At 54.1% G+C, this 11,358-nt stretch overlaps 1 non-coding gene and 2 pseudogenes across 1 annotated transcript; all 3 read left to right on the top strand.

Annotated features, from left to right (window-relative positions):
- The first annotated feature begins 1,105 nt into the window (after positions 1–1,105).
- LOC137646178 (small subunit ribosomal RNA) lies at positions 1,106–3,007 on the top strand (annotated as a pseudogene).
- Positions 3,008–3,382: 375 nt separating this feature from the next.
- Positions 3,383–3,542, top strand: LOC137646160 (5.8S ribosomal RNA). The gene has a single exon (XR_011045418.1). It is a non-coding gene; the product is annotated as a 5.8S ribosomal RNA (ribosomal RNA).
- Positions 3,543–4,592: 1,050 nt separating this feature from the next.
- The window catches only part of LOC137646181 (large subunit ribosomal RNA), an 8,232-nt pseudogene continuing 1,466 nt past the window's right edge, over positions 4,593–11,358 (top strand).

The following is an 11,358-nucleotide window of genomic DNA, read 5'->3' as shown; positions in this document are numbered from 1 at the left end:
TAATGAACACCTGTACGCTATTTTACAAATGTTATTCCTGCAACACCTGTTTTTTCATAATGAACACCCGTACACTATTTTACAAATGTTATTCCTGCAACACCTGTTTTTATCATAATGAACAGCTGTACACTATTTTACAAATGCTATTCCTGCAACACCTGTTTTTTCATAATGAACAGCTGTACACTATTTTACAAATGTTATTCCTGCAACACCTGTTTTTTTCATAATGAACACCGGTACACTATTTTACAAATGTTATTCCTGCAACACCTGTTTTTTTCATAATGAACACCTGTACACTATTTTACAAATGTTATTCCTGCAACACCTGTTTTTTTCATAATGAACACCTGTACACTATTTTACAAATGTTATTCCTGCAACACCTGTTTTTTTCATAATGAACACCTGTACACTATTTTACAAATGTTATTCCTGCAACACCTGTTTTTTCGTAATGAACAGCTGTACACTATTTTACAAATGTTATTCCTGCAACACCTGTTTTTTCGTAATGAACACCTGTACACTATTTTACAAATGTTATTCCTGCAACACCTGTTTTTTTCATAATGAACAGCTGTACACTATTTTACAAATGTTATTCCTGCAACACCTGTTTTTTTCATAATGAACACCTGTACACTATTTTACAAATGTTATTCCGGCAACACCTGTTTTTTTGCGAGAGAGGCCCTCCCCTGTGTCGTGTCTCTTAGAATGAGAGGTGGGTCTGGTTTAGCTCTGCTCAGACCAGCCAGCGATGAGACAATGTTCTTGTCGCTGGCCAGCAGAGTAGAGTTGACTGGCCTCCTGTTGGAGAGTACTTAGAACTTGTGGCAATGAAGGGTTCCGCTTTGCTTGTGAGAGAGAGAGAGCAGCAGCAGCCCCTTGATTCAGAGATAGGAGAGCGATGGAAATAGGCCGGGCTCCTGCCTGACCCGTGTCCGAACTCACCCGTAGTAGCTCTGCAGTGGCAGCGGCAGCAGCAGCAGCCGTCTCGTCTTTGGGAGAGAAGGCGGAGGCGACGGGATGCAGTAGGACGCGATCTTTGGGACGTGGATCCCGGCCTTTAGACTGAAAGATTAAGTAAGCAAACTACCTGGTTGATCCTGCCAGTAGTCATATGCTTGTCTCAAAGATTAAGCCATGCATGTGTCAGTACAGGCCGCTCTAAGGCGAAACCGCGAATGGCTCATTAAATCAGTTATCATTCATTTGATCCAAACCTACTACTCGGATAACCCTGGTAATTTTAGAGCTAATACGTGACCATTACAACTCCGACTGGAAGGGAGGAGTGCTTTTATTAGTTGAAAACCAAGCGGGCCTCGGTCCGTTCAGTTTACTGTGATGACTCTGAATAACTTTGTGCAGAGGGCACGGTCTCCGCACCGGCTCCGTATCTTTCGAGTTTCTGCCTTATCATGCTGTGGATTGTAGGCCATGCGCCTACAGTGGCTGTTACGGGTGACGGAGAATCAGAGTTCGATTCCGGAGAGGGAGCCTGAGAAATGGCTACCACATCCAAGGAAGGCAGCAGGCATGCAAATTACCCAATCCCAGCTCTGGGAGGTAGTGACGAAAAATAACAATGCGGGACTCTTCCGAGTCTGCGTAATTGGAATGAGCACACTTTAAATCCTTTAGCAACAACCAATTGGAGGGCAAGTCTGGTGCCAGCAGCCGCGGTAATTCCTGCTCCAATAGCGTATATTAAAGTTGTGCGGTTAAAAAGCTCGTAGTTCGAGCTCAGTTCCGGACTGGCTGGGGAGGTCACCGCCCGGTGCTTCCCCGTCAGGCTCCGAACAGCTTCCGTGAGTGGAAGCCAAGCCGGTTCTGCCGGGGTGCTCTTCACCGAGTGTCCCGCGCGGCCGGCCAGTTCACCTTGAATAAATGAGAGTGCTCAAAGCAGGCTACTCTCGAATACAATGCCCGAATGTTACCTGCATGGAATGATGGAAGATGATCTCGGTTCCATTTTCTTGGTGGTGGGAGCCAGAGGTAATGATAAAGAGGGACTGTCGGGGGGCATCCGTACTACGACGCGAGAGGTGAAATTCAGTGACCGTCGTAGGACGAACAACAGCGAAAGCATTTGCCAAAAATGTCTTCGTTGATCAAGAACGAAAGTTAGAGGATCGAAGGCGATCAGATACCGCCCTAGTTTTAACCCTAAACGATGCTGACTAGCAATTCGCCGTCGTTATTCCCATGACGTGGCGAGACGCCCCCGGGAAACCTCAAGTCTTTGAGTTCCGGGGGTAGTATGGTTGCAAAACTGAAACTTAAAGGAATTGACGTAAGGGCACCACCAGGAGTGGAGCCTGCGGCTTAATTTGACTCAACACGGGAAACCTCACCAGGCCCGGACTCCAGAAGGATTGACAGATTAAGAGCTCTTTCTCGATTTGGTGGGTGGTGGTGCATGGCCGTTCTTAGTTGGTGGAGTGATTTGTCTGGTTAATTCCGGTAACGAACGAGACTCTGGCCTACTAAATAGTGGACGGGCGTTTTGGTGCATGGGCCCCGTTCGACACAGTCTTCTTAGAGGGATGAGCAGCGAGTATAGCTGCAGGAGATTGAGCAATAACAGGTCTGTGATGCCCTTAGATGTCCTGGGCCGCACGCGCGCTACACTGAATGGGTTAGCGGGTTGTCCTTCTCCGAGAGGAGCGGGAAATCGCGTGAAAACCATTCGTGATAGGGATTGAGGCTTGCAATTGTTTCCCATGAACGAGGAATTCCCAGTAAGCGCAAGTCATCAGCTTGCGTTGATTAAGTCCCTGCCCTTTGTACACACCGCCCGTCGCTACTACCGATTGAATGATTTAGTGAGGCCTTCGGACTGGCGGTCTTGGACTGGGGCGGCGGGTTTCTCCCAGCAATGGGGTTCCGCCGACTCGCCTGGACGGGCCGGAAAGATGTCCAAACTTGATCATTTAGAGGAAGTAAAAGTCGTAACAAGGTTTCCGTAGGTGAACCTGCGGAAGGATCATTACTGATGGATGGCTCGGCTGGGCTGCCCTGGGGCGCACGGAGCCAGATGGAGAGCTAGTGTGGGGCTCTAGAGGTGGTTTTTGGTGGAAGAGGGGGGTCAGTCAGTACAAAGACGTCTCGAGGGCTGTGGAGCCACTGTCGTCCGCGTCGCCAGATAGAAGGAAGAGGCGGCGGCGCGGTGCGGCACGCTTCAGGCGGGGTTACGCCGCTGGCCGGAGACGACGTCGAGCACTACTGTCCCCGTAGTGATGACGGTCGGAGAGAGAGAGAAGCACGGCCGTCGGAGGAGGAGGGCCCGCCGCACTGGCATGTCCGTGGCGGGCCGTGATGGAAGTCACGCTTAGCCCATGTTTTTGTAATAATTTCCAATTTGAACAACTTCTAATGGTGGATCGCTCGGCTCGTGGGTCGATGAAGACCGCAGCAAAATGCGTATCGGCATGTGAATCGCAAGATTATGAGATGCATCGACCAGTTGAATGCACATTGCGGCGAGGGCACTGACCAGTGTCTTCGCCACTCCTGGACGAGTGTTTGTTAAGCATCCATCCCGGTGAAGGGTATTGCTGCGGCAGGCCCCGGCTGGCAGCGGCGCCGAGTGTGCGGCACAGAGAGAAGGGGGCCGGCCGGAGGCGCGCGCCGCTGGAAGGGGCGGCCGCGGCTACCGTGAGCCGTGGCGAGATGGGGATGTAGGGCCGGCGCCCACTATTTTTGTGGGCTGGCGGTCCGTTCCCTCAAGTGTGAAATGTCACCGTGTCCCTGGACTGGGCCCCGTTGCTGCTGTCCGGCTGGCTGTTCCCAGCTGGCGGCGGCGGTGGCGGCGGCGGCGGCGCGGTGGCCTGGTGTCTGGGACTACGGTGGACGATCCTGCTCTCAGGTGAAGAGAAGCAGAAGCCATCCAGGGTACCTATCCTGAGTGCCTAAGCAGCGTTCGGGTCTTGTCCCGGGTCATGTTTCGTGGCTTCGCGAGAAGGAAGCAGCATCTGTTTGAGTGCCGGGCTCGCGGCCAGCTCCTCCTGCCATCTGTGTCTGTGCGAGAGCAGAAGATGGAAGGACGAAGGGCCGGGGCCGCTGGTGCACTCGGGCGGGTGACGAGACTGGCCTCATCCCGAGAGAGAGCAGTGGGTCGAAGAGAATCATTTTCTTTCGAGCGCTGCTGGGAGGGACCCCGTCCGTTGGTGCGAGGGAGGGAGGAAGGAACGAACGAAGGTGAGCTGTTGTCCGGAGGACGAAGCGGGAGAGAGAGAGAGCCTTTTGATGAACGGTGCTGCCCTTGGGAGAGAGGGTGCCGTCGACACGGAGAAGCAAGCAGGTGGCGCACCAGCAGCAGCATCGAGTAGTAAAGCAGCTACGGCTACCGCCTCCCCTGCGCTGCCCTGGGGAGCGGTCACCGCCGGACGGACGGAGTCCTTGCGAGAGAGGACGACGACAACGTCGGTCTAGCCGCTCTGCCTGCCGCTGGCTGCAGCAGTCGCCTGCACTCCGAAGAATGAAGGCCGCTCTTCCGCCTCAGAATCCGAGGACGACGCCGCTGGCTGATCCGGACGTCCTGCTCCGTCTGGGCCCTGGAAGGTGCAAGTTTTTGAAGACCTCGTCCGCGGGGAGACAACCCGCCAAATTTAAGCATGATAAGCGGAGGAAAAGAAACCAACCGGGATTCCCCGAGTAAGGGCGACTGAAAGGGGACCAGCCCAGCGCATAACCTCACAGTCCTGTCTGGCCGTCGAGGGGTGTTGCGTTTCGGTGGATCCGTACCGCTCGAGCTGCTAACCGCCTAAGTCATTGCTTGAATGCAGCCCCGAGGAGGGTGGTAGGCCCGTGTGGCGGCGCCTGTAAAAAGGTTTTAGGCAGCTTGGGCGGAGGGGTCTTTACCGTAGAGTCGGGTTGCTTAGTACTGCAGCCCTAAGTAGGTGGTAAAATCCATCTAAGGCTAAATACTACCACGAGTCCGATATTTGACAAGTACCGTGAGGGAAAGCTGAAAAGGACTCTGAAGAGAGAGTTCAAGAGGACGTGAAACCATTAGAAGCTCAAACGGGTGGAACCGTGAAGGTCGAAAGAGGGGATTCAGCTGGCGGGGTGCGAGCGGCAACCGCGGTTCAAGTTGCTTTTCAGTGAGAGGACCCGGCGATGCAGTTAGTTGCCGCGGCCCCGTGGTTGTCGTGCCGCGGCATGCGGGCTTATTTCTCCCTCGAGTAGAGTTGGTGGCGACCCGCTGCTTAGGCTCCGAGGGCCGTTTCGGACTGGTAGCCCGCGCCTTGGCGCGGGTGATGACCGACGACGGTACTGACCGGGCCCGAGCGGCGGTCACTGCAAGGAGGCCGCGGAGAGAAGAATGCGGCCTCTCGCCACCTGAGAGTGATTGGTAATCCACCCGACCCGTCTTGAAACACGGACCAAGGAGTCCAACATGTGCGCGAGTCTAAGGGTGATCTAAACCCGGAGGCGAAATGAAAGTGAGCTCTGTTTTGGGCAGGCCGATCCCCTGTCTGCCGAGGCCTGTCGGGCCAGCTAGGTTGAGAGAATATCCTGGGCTGGTACCGGCGGTGCCTGGGCGGGCGGCCCGCCGCAAGGCGGGAGTTGGGGCGCAGGCCGAGGACTTGGCGTAGTGCGGCCCGGGGCACGGGGGGCTCTCGGGCTCCCTCAACCCGTGGTCCGCTGCCAAGTACCTGAGAGCGCAGCCGTTGGGACCCGAAAGATGGTTAACTATGCCTGGCGAGGACGAAGCCAGAGGAAACTCTGGTGGAGGTCCGAAGCAGTTCTGACGTGCAAATCGATTGTCACAGCTGGGTATAGGGGCGAAAGACTAATCGAACCATCTAGTAGCTGGTTCCCTCCGAAGTTTCCCTCAGGATAGCTGGCATTCGGAGAGTTGAGTTTCATCCGGTAAAGCGAATGATTAGAGGCCTTGGTGGTGCAATGCCGTCAACCTATTCTCAAACTTTAAATGGGTGAGACGTGGAGCTTGCTTGAGATGTGAAGCTCTATGATGCAAAGAATCAGAGTGCCTAGTGGGCCACTTTTGGTAAGCAGAACTGGCGCTGTGGGATGAACCAAACGTACGAGTTAAGGGGCCTAAAGGAATGCTAATGTAGACACTACGAAAAGGTGTTGGTTGCTATAGACAGCAGGGCGGTGGCCATGGAAGTTGGAATCCGCTAAGGAGTGTGTAACAACTCACCTGCCGAAGCAACTAGCCCTTAAAATGGTATGGCGCTCAAGCATTCTCCCGATACTCGGCCGCCGGGGCACTGTTTTTGGCGCTGAGAGAGGTGCTATGGAAGCCCCGGCGAGTAGGAGGGTCGCATCGGTGAGCGTCGAAGGGACTCGGCGTGAGCCGGCCTGGAGCCGCCGCTGGTGCAGATCTTGGTGGTAGGAGCAAATAATCAAGAGAGAGCCTCGTTGGCTGATGTGGAGAAGGGTTCCATGTCAACATCAGTTGAACATGGGTGAGTCAGGCCTAAGCCCAAGGATAAAGTTCCTGTGTCCCATGTGATCCCAGGCCTCTAAACGGAGAGAATAATGTTTAGTAGGTGTCCTCTGCTGGCTGGCTGGCTGGCGGCAGCGTGTGCCGGTGGCCGCGGGTCCGAGCGAGAGAAAGACGAAGCGAAGAGACCCGCGCCACGGCGGCGGCGCTCCTCCTCCTCCACCAGCGAGGGACCTACTTGTCATCGTAATAGATACTACGAGCTGGAAGGGATGCAGTGGCGAAAGGGAATACGGTAATGATTCCGTGACCTGTGTTCGGTCGGGCCCGGTGTCTGCCTTTGAGGTGGAGGCCGGGTCAAGTGTGTGACGATTCCTGGCAACGGGATCTGGCTTGTGTCCACTGGCGTCTGGTCCGGGGGAGAGTTTTCTTTTCTGTTTTAGGCCCCGTGATCCCCGGAAATCCTATGAAGCGAGAAGGGGGTGATGGTATAGCAAACCACACGGTGGCCATAGAGCGACACAGTTCTTGTGTCGTCCCGTGCACCAACGCCAGTCCGTGAAAGATGCAAGTGAGGAAGTCACACGGGTCGGAGTCCGGGGCGGGTGCGGGTGGCTGGCCCTCGTGGTCGGCGCCCAGCTCGCCCGTGGTGACCCTGTTTCGACACAGACTGTACCCATCTCCGCATCAGGTCTCCGAGATTTGGAGCCTCTAGTCGATAGATGAATGTGGGTAAGGGAAATCGGCAATTTTGATCCGTAACTTCGGGACAAGGATTGGCTCTGAGGGTCGGGCCAGTCGGGCCTTTCCGGGAAGCGGGTGCAGGGTGTCTCAGGGGGCAGGACTGGGCGAGGTCTTGTCGGTCGGCTTCGGCTGGCCGGCGGACCGAGCTCGGACCTCGCTGACCGGGTGCCCTTCCGCGGAACGGGCAAGGTTCTGCAAAGTATAGTCGCGTCGAGACTTGGGGCGGAGCGCGGCTCTCGGGCCGTGCGAGGCACCAGACGGAGACGTGTATATATTACTCCGGCTGGCAGCCTAGCGACCAGCTCAGAACTGGCACGGACACGGGGAATCCGACTGTTTAATTAAAACAAAGCATCGCGATGGTTATGGCTGATGATGACGCGATGTGATTTCTGCCCAGTGCTCTGAATGTCAAAGTGAAGAGATTCAACCAAGCGCGGGTAAACGGCGGGAGTAACTATGACTTGGCAAAGACGAAGCGTTCGCTGAATCCGACCCGCTACAAGTTATAGCTTACTAGCGATCCACCTCCTTGTGGTACCTGCCGGAATCCCATTTATGGGTCCAACGGATCGCATGGAGGACTCAGCCCGCCCAGCTTCTCCTTCGGGGGGAGCTGTGGGTCGCTCCACCCCTTCCCAGGGGACAAACCGGCGATATGGTCTACCCTTCGCCAACAGGGGTGCTCAAAATCAGAGCACACCTGTCGCCGGCACTATGGCTAGCATAGTGAACGGGCTTAACCAAGGCATCGTCGATGCAGCTACGATCAGTCCAGTCTGCCCAACTTGTTTGAGGCAGTTCAAGTCCTACGCAGGCAGGCGTCTGCACGAAAGACGGGCACATGCCCAAACCTATCACGAGGGACAAGTTAAGCGCCTTGAAGATCGGCGCAATATGCCCTGGTCCCCAGAAGAAATAAGGAAGATGGCCGAGTTTGAAGTGTCCAACTACGGCCACCCTTTCATAAATCAGGAAATAAGCAAGTGCGTACTGTCAGGAAGGTCGACTGACAGTATAAATGGTAAGAGAAAGTCTCAACAATACCGAGACTTACTCAAAGACCTGATGGTGAAGCAGGAGTACAGGGAGATACCTATTTTGACTAATGTGCCAGTCGGGAGCCACCGGGAGAGCCATGTGGGGGGCAAACTCAGTTGGACTTCCGACGACGAGAACTCGATGATCGAGTTCGAAATGGCACACGAGGATGACCCCCACATAAACAAGTCAATTCATAAAATGGTCCTTCCTTGGCGGACGCTTGAAAGCATCCGGACAAAGAGAAGGACCATTAAATATAAAGAAAAGGTCGCAGCATATGCACAGCCCAAGACCTCCACCCAATGTGCAATGCCTCCCCTCAGGGATTGCAGGGTCAATCTGACCCGAATCCGAGTGGATGGCAGGATGCTTGCGGACCCTATTGTCCCAAATACTGAAGCCCAGGATGGAATGAATGATTATTATGACTCCATGGCTGGAACCTCTCCCATCCGGGTTCCAGACCATGGAGGGTCTCCCCCGTCCAGCCAAGACGGGAGCGATGGATCTCAATCCTCCAGCGAAAGCGCTGGTAGTTCATCAGAAGAGGAAGTCACCGCGGAGGATGTCAACTCGCTGAAGGATGAGATATTTGGTAGGAGACCAAATAATATGAACAGGATTAACAGTAGAGCAGGTCGACAGCAGAACAGTAATGTGCCTCGAAGTGTTAGGAAGAGGCGAGAATATGCAGCGACGCAGAGGGCATGGGATAAGAACAGAAGTCGCGTCGCACAGAATGCCATCCTAGGAAAGGACCCTCTTGCTAGCCCGTCCCTTCCGCCCGGGACAGTTGAGTTTTGGACCTCCCTATTCGGGAGACCCAGCCAGGCTAGCACCATTGATTATGACCCGCCAACCCAGTTGTGCACCATCTTGGACCCCATCACTATTGATGATGTAGAATGGTGCAAAAGAAAGACAAATCTAAAAACGTCGCCGGGCCCAGACGGCATAAGAGCTGCCGATTTTAGAGCGGCGGCAAGTCAACAGATCATGAATCTGTACAATCTGATTATTGATAACAGAATTGTGACCCGGGATTGGGCAAAAGGGCGAACAACCCTATTGCCCAAGAAGGATGTCCCCCTAGAGGCCGGGGACTTCCGCCCAATTACAGTGACGTCCGTGGCAACACGAGGGTTGCACAAGATCCTAACTAAGCGCCTGGCAGAGCGCATTCCCTCTTCAGTTCGACAAAAAGGGTTCAAGGCTGAGGAGGGGGTAAGTAGCAACCTCATCCTACTTAAGGAATTAATCAGAGAGGCCGAACGTGAGTCGAAGAGCCTTTTCATAGCCTTTATTGACTTTAAAAAGGCCTTTGACTCCGTGTACCATCCAGCTCTCCTCGATACTCTGAGAGCTGCTGGCCTCGACAGGAATTCGATCCAGTACCTCACCAACCTCTACTCTAGTATCAGCACGGAGATAGCTGGAATCGATGTAGACATAACAAGGGGCGTAATGCAGGGGGATCCTCTATCTCCCTTGCTATTCAATCTTGCCCTAGACCATGCACTTGCAAAGCTCCCCGAAGGCGTAGGGGCAACGCTGAGAGGGGAGACTATTAAGTATTTGGCGTTTGCGGATGATATTGTTGTTGTGGCACAGACGAGAGCAGGTTTGTCATCTTCGGTGACCAGATTACTGGATGAGTCGGCAAAGCTTGGCCTCGAGCCTGGCTTAGGGAAGTGTCCCACAGCTGGAATCATCGGCGACCGCCAACGTAAGACCTGGTACGTAGATACCCGTCCCTTCACGTACGGAAATGCCAACCTTCCGGTCACAAGTCCTGACGGCTTTTACAAATATCTTGGGGTAGACGTCGGACTAGTGGCAAACGTGAATGGGGCGAAATTGATTGGTAAGGCCAAAACTGAACTGGGGAACCTCCAGACAGCGCCGCTGAAGCCTCAGCAGAAGTTTTGGTCCTTGAAAACTGTGCTGATACCACGGCTATGTCACATAGCCGTCCACGGACAACTCAAGAAATATCACCTTAAAACGGTTGATAATGAGGTCAGGAAGTTTGTCAGGAAGAGCTTGCACCTACCTGGCGATACTCCACTAGGAGCTTTCTATGCAGGTTCAGCAGCCGGGGGCCTTGGTATTTACAACTTTACCGAGGGTATCCCCAAAGCCCTGCATTATTGCTATAGTCATCTAGCCCGATCTCCAGATCCGGTGGTGGCGGGTATTGCTGCTGATCTAGCCGAGCAACATCCGGCTCCCGTAGCCATCGACTGGGGAGAAAGGCTATATCTTACTGTTGACGGGTGTGGTCTGAGGGAGGCGCCCTTCGGACTACGACCTAGATGGTTGGACGCTGGAAGCCGTCTTATGAAAGGGGGCACCTACTGTAATGCCATCAAGCTTGAACTGGGACTTCTAACAACCCCGGCCTGGAGCGCAAGAGGCAGACAGCAGAGCAGCCGCTGCGATCTTGGTTGCAATGTCCCCGGTACCCTGCATCATATTTTGCAGACGTGCCCAGCTGTTCAACCATGGAGGATCAAGAGGCACGATTCCATCAAGTGCTTCATCAAAAAGAAAGCTATCGAAGCAGGGTACACCGTAGTAGATGAACCCCACATCTCAACGACAAAAGGGCTAAGGAAGCCGGACCTCGTCGTCTGGAATGACAGAGAGTCAATAGTAATTGACTCTCAGGTAAATGCGGGCGCCAACGTACGATCTCTCGACTTCTTTGATGCCGCGAAGATCGCGAAGTATAACACCGACTGCATCAAGAGGGCCGTGGAACAGCTCACGGCGACAGTACCCTCAATTAGGGCGGTCACCGAGAACTGGCGAGGTGTACTGTCGCGAGGGACAGTCAGCTTGTGCCAGAAGCAGAAACTACGACTCGAGGACTTGGACCCACTGACTGTGAAGATCATAGAAGGAGGACTGTCCATATATGCGAACTATATGGGCATGTCGGGCGGAGGCGACATTTCGTAGCTGGATCGACGATGGAGATAGACCGACCGACGTTCCTCCAGGACTTGTTTCCTGTTGAGTGGAGATTTACACGCCGGTGGGACTGCAACGGATCGACAACATCATCGGTACGGGACCATCAAGCTGGAGCTGCAGTACCATAGCTAGCAGAGAAGAAGACACCTATCGCGGAT

This window comes from Palaemon carinicauda, chromosome 8, assembly GCF_036898095.1.
Source record: "Palaemon carinicauda isolate YSFRI2023 chromosome 8, ASM3689809v2, whole genome shotgun sequence".
In the NCBI taxonomy this organism is placed as follows: domain Eukaryota; kingdom Metazoa; phylum Arthropoda; class Malacostraca; order Decapoda; family Palaemonidae; genus Palaemon; species Palaemon carinicauda.
The sequence above is the reverse complement of the archived record's forward strand: the minus strand, read 5'-3'. Positions and strand labels throughout refer to the sequence as shown.